The sequence below is a fragment of the Dioscorea cayenensis genome, chromosome 5 (genome assembly GCF_009730915.1).
Source record: "Dioscorea cayenensis subsp. rotundata cultivar TDr96_F1 chromosome 5, TDr96_F1_v2_PseudoChromosome.rev07_lg8_w22 25.fasta, whole genome shotgun sequence".
Lineage (NCBI taxonomy): Eukaryota > Viridiplantae > Streptophyta > Magnoliopsida > Dioscoreales > Dioscoreaceae > Dioscorea > Dioscorea cayenensis.
In genome coordinates this window covers 19,809,559-19,815,558 of record NC_052475.1, presented here as the reverse complement: position 1 = coordinate 19,815,558, position 6,000 = coordinate 19,809,559, and positions in this window count along the sequence as shown.

The following is a 6,000-nucleotide window of genomic DNA, read 5'->3' as shown; positions in this document are numbered from 1 at the left end:
AAAATTCTTTACATTTTGTTATTAATCAAAATTCATTGTACTTTAGCTCATTACTTATCAATAAAAGTCAATGAAATTGAATTTAGGATATTTTTGAATGTATTGAGAGATTCATGTTTTTTATTTACAGGTTATTATAACCATCCCTAAATGCTTTGAGGAGTGATAAAAATTATATTATTGAGGAGTGATGAAAACTTAGTAGCTATAGAGGCGGTTATACCCCACTCTACCACTTATAATTTTTAAAGGTGGTTAAAACCGCTTTTATTAAAAACCGTTTCTTTAGATAAAACTTACCTCAACGGTTAGTACAAAACGGCTCTAAAATTTAGAGATGGGTGAAAAAAACCGCCTCTATAAGGCTTGAAAACCGTCTCAAAAGCACTCTTTTTGTGTAGTGCTTTATAAAATTTTTGTAATCAATATATGGTGGCGTGGCTCTTAAGTAGAAGTCTTCCTTTGTTCTTTATTGTTTTTGTCTTTACACTAAATTAGTAAAAATCAAAAACATATTTTTCTCAAGTACTAAAGACTTCATAAAACACACACACATATATATATCGTGTGTGTTCCCTTATATATATATATATATGTATGTTCTCAATTCATTGACCTAAAAGTCCTGACATTTGATATATGTTATATATTGTCTGGTGGTAAGACCACTGGCTCATGTTAGTGTTGGTTTATTCAACCATTCAACCATCTCAAACCGGCTTTTTGAAATATTACATATTTTTTTATTTTTAATTACGAAAAATTAGTAATTAAAAAGGATTTAGGGAAGACAGTGAAAAACTCACCGTTCTGCTTAAATCCACTGAAAACGGTATAGTTGGTAAAGTTTCCACCATTTTTTATTGTTTTTTTTTTAATTTTTAATTTTTATTTTTTAACCTTTACTTGATTTCCATCCCTTCTCTACATATATACACTCACACTGTCACATACTCAAAGCTAATACCAAACCCTAACCATGCATGGCTCAAACACATTCATGCAAGTTTTCTTCAAGAAATGGCTTCTAGGTCTCAAACATGGTGGCACATCATGCAAGAACATGAGCTTCCTTGAGAGAAAGAGAGCCATCAAGGTCTCCGCCAACATTGTCATGGCTTTTGCTAAACATGGCAGGACTTGGAGCCAAGCTCTCTTCACCAACCTCTCCAAGCAAGAAGAAAACAAAGCCATGGTGAATGCCATCTTTGAAGATGTTGAATACCATAAGAAAAAGTCATCATCATCATCATCACCAAGTTATCATGACAAGCCATGCTAGACAAGGAGCAAGAAGATACAAAGAAGTCTTCAAAGTGTGTTCCATGGTGAGGAAGAGAAGGCACAAGAAACCATTTAAAAAATAAAAAAAATAAAAAACACTGAAAACAGTAAAGCTTTTACTGTGGATTTAGGCAAAACGGTGAGTTTTTCACGTTTTGCCTAAATTCGTTTTTTTTTAAAATTACTCATTCTGGTAATTAAAAATAAAAATATGTAATATTCCCAAAACCTCTCAAACAACCTCTTTGCACACATATATATATATATATACATATAGGGAAAACATCATCTAGGGACGTCCCTAGATTTCAAATCTAGGGATGTTTTTAAATCTAAGCTCGTTGGATCATCATCCGACTGGTTGATTGATTATATAAACATGCAGACATTTTTACTATTTATGATCATCATGACAACATCAGAGAACGCGCTTTTCTACCGTTTCTATAATGATAAGAGCTGTCGATTTTCATCCGATGGCTACTATGAACATCCCTAGATTTGAAATCTAGGGACGTCCCTAGATGATGGGTTCTCATATATATATATATATATATATATATGTGAAACTTGGTATGTTGCCACTTTAGAGTTGAAACCTCTGAAGTCCATGCCCTCATGTATGTTGCTTATTAGCTTCAAAATGGTCTAGTTAGGTTAGTAGCCTCACTCTCACAGTAATTAATAGGGTAAAATAATAAAAAAAATCACATTTGCAAATCACTCAAGAAGTTCTTCTATTTTTTAATTAACAAAAAAAATTATATCACCGAAAATCCCCTAAGACCATAACATAATATGTTAAGTTTTTTTTTCAATATTTGTGAAAGTCTTGTCATGCCCCAAACCCGGCTCGCCGGACTCAATGCGTCAACAAATTAATGACAGCATACCCATAAGGCCAAGACCCAGTGGCACACAAGACCTCAATATCTATCATCTATCTCACAAACATAAGGTATAACAAGGTACCAACTTCACAAGAACATAAGAATTTAAGGGATACAATAACTAGGTTTACAACTATGATCCATGGAAACTAAAAGTGCAAGATTCAAAGCTTTAAACAAATAACAAGTTCCAAGTTTATAACAGAAGGACTATTTACATGCTAACCAACTGGTGTTCGCTCAACGGTCCCCGTTAAGCTAACCACCACACACTTACTCCTGATTTGAAAAGGATGAAACAACTATTTATGAGCTTGATAGCCCAGTAAACAACCACTACAAACAACAAAAATATAGGGATAACAAAAACTCAATAATTGCAAACATATATACTTAAGTGTGACGTTGTACAATAAATATCAGAAATAAAACCCAGAATTCAGAGTATTTCAAACAAACATAATTTTCCAAATGAACGAGTATATATGTCCCCCAAATAACTAATGCCAAAAACAAAACAGTAAAATTCATATATTTAAACTTGGTGATCCGAGTTGGATTGTCAGAGTTCATTTATTTAGCCTCGATGACCCAAGCCAGATTATCAAAGACTGTTATTCTCCACCGACAGAATAGTGAGAAACTATAGTTTCTTATAAGAGTCAGAGGTTCATGTCGACATGGTCATTTAACCCCCAGTGATAAGGTTATTGCAAAGTTAATTTGGGGACTACAAGTTACTATATAAAAATGTGTTTAGTCCAAAATTTATTGCCATTGCAAAGATATTGAAATTCGGTGATCCTGTTTTTTTAATAAAAATAAACATTTATTCCAAGCAATAGTACCTTAAAAAAATCGATAATTAAATAACAATATTTTCATAATCTAAACTGTAAAACAAATAATGAATAAAAATTAAGTTAGCATAGTTAACAACCCAATAATTAATCCGATAAATGATTAAGTATATAAAAAATTAACAACTGAGTTTATAATTAAGAATTTGAATAAAAAATCTCAAAACAATTTAGTAATTCACAAGTAATAAGTGTTTCTATAATTTCACAATAAAAACAAAATAAGTAAATCACATACTAATTAACTGAACAGTTGCTGACAAAACATGTGATCCATAATTAAGTAAATTATCAGAAATTAATCGATTAAATAAACGAAAAAATAAATGAAAAATTTATAAACTGACAGTAAAGATATGCACAACAGTCAAAACAAAAAACATTTAATTAATATAATATTCTTTTAACAGTAAAATCTAAATTATTTAAATAATTATGTAAATCGTTGTCGGTAACCAAAAATTTAATATATACATATATACAAGTTTATATGTGGTTTACTTACCTGATTACCACCCCAAAGTTCTATGCCTTACACTGAATCAAGCTTCCTCAAACCACCCTATATTGAGATTAAATTCCAAGAAATCAAAACTTCTTCCGCACAAATAACCAGATTTAAAAAGGTACTACTGAACATAATTTCTAGAGTATCCTATCCTATAGAAATTTAAAGATAAGTATAATTTCAATCAACACGGTGCACTCACAATCTATGAGTTCTATTTTACTGGCAACAGTGGTAAGGTCATAGCCAAAAGTATGGGTTTTTAGAACACAATGACTAAAACCAATCCAAGCCCAAATCACAACGATTAAGGAATTACATAAGAAATTTTAAGAGAATCATAGAGCATTGGAAAGTGTAATAAGTCAATCTCAACAAATCAATGCTTGGACAGTCGAGGTAAAGGAAAATACCCACTCTACTTAACTAGTGTTATACAAGATATCATGCTAGAAGTAATGAATATGACAAGATAATAAAATAATAGGGTACGGTTCATACATACATGGTTATTCTTTTGCTTTTTAGATTTCTCTCTTTCATGAATCTCACATTAAAAGCTAATATAATATGAGGAAAAACATTGTACAGTTCCCTAAAAACAAGCAACCCGTGAAGGTTAATGAGTCAAGCCATTCATGGAAAACTAATTTCCTATGTGCCTTCAACATTAACCCGTCAGAAATCCCACTTTACTAGTAATAGGGATATTCAGGATCAAAGAAAAATTCACAGACACAGAAGAACATAGCATAACATAAATATGGAAAATATGGAACCCTAAAACTTGTAATATGCACAACTTATTGGCATCAATCAAGAGAGCAAGAATTGCCTATCTTGGCTATACGAAAATGCTCCTGCCAAAAGATCCTCTCGTTGATATTGTCGCCACTACCACACAACAAAGGAGACAAGGACAGAGCATGCTCCAAATTTCTCCTATTTTTATTTTTAAATAGAAAACCATGTAACCGCAAGAGGTTGCAAGGAACGTGGGCTCACGGTTACTGGAAGGATAAGGTGGATTTAAAAACTAATAAAAATATATATTTTTTTTTAAAAAAATCACAAACATTAAATAAAAAATTTAGTGCAAACTCCCCCCTCCCCCATTCAAAAGAATTTAGTCCTCTAAACTCTCACCTAACCGTCAGAAAAGGTATGAGTATTTCTCTTGCATCTCTAACACTAATACCCAAGTGGCCTCACACTCTGGTGATTGCTCCATTGAACTTTAACATAAGGAATGACCCGTCTTCTCTGTATTTGCTCTTTAAAATCCACGATCTTTATAGGTCGTTCCTTATATGTCATATCATTGTTAAGCTCAAAATCAAAGAATTGTATCACATGATCAGGATTCGAAATGAACTTTTTCAGCATCGAAACATGGAACACATCATGCACTCAAGAAAGTGAAGGTGGTAATGCAAGCCGATATGCCACATCACCAATGCTTTCCAAGATCTCAAATGGACCGATAAACAGAAGGCTAAGCTTCGCTCTGACACCAAAACGAATAACTCCTTTAGTGGGAGCTACTTTTAACAACACATGATCACCCACCTAAAACTCCAACCTTCTTCTTCTGTTATCTGCATAACTTTTTTGCCTGCTCTAAGCTGTTCGCAAATGATCTTTGATTAGACGAACTTTCTCCATTGTCAACTGCACAATCTGTGGTCCTAACAATTTGTGCTTTCCCACATCATCCCAACAAATAGGTGACCTACATCTCCTGCCATACACTGCCTCATAAGGAGTCATCTGAATACTTTCCTGATAACTGTTATTATAAGAAAACTCTATCAAAGGCAAGTGGCGATCCCAAGAACCCCCAAAAGCAAGCATACAAGCCCGAAGCATATCCTCCATAATCTAAATTGTCCTCTTGAACTGCCCACTGGTTTGGGGGTGAAAAGTCATGCTGATAGTTAATTTTGGTTTCCAAGGCTTTATGTAAACTCTTCTAGAAGTGTGCTATAAACCGAGTATCTCAATCTGACACAATAGTAATAGGAACACCATGAAGCCTCACAACCTGATCAGTGTACAATTTAGCTAGTTTCTCTAAAGTCATGCCAGTCTTGATAGCCAAGAAATGAGCAGACATGGTCAGCCTGTCCACCACCACCCACACACTGTCAAAACTTTTACTAGTTCAAGAAAATCCAGACACAAAATCTATAGCAATATTCTCCCACTTCTATTATGGGATGGGAAGAGGGTGAAGAAGTTATGCTGATCTTTGATGATTCACCTTAACCTGCTGACAGGTTAAACATTATGCCATAAAATGAGCAATCTCCCACTTCATGTTATTACACCAGAAAATACTCTTCAGATCCTTATATATTTTAGTGCTGCCAGGATGAACCGAATAACTAGTGTAGTGAGCGTCTTCCATGATTTCCTTCTTTAACACTGAGTCTTTGGGAACACAAATTCAATCTCC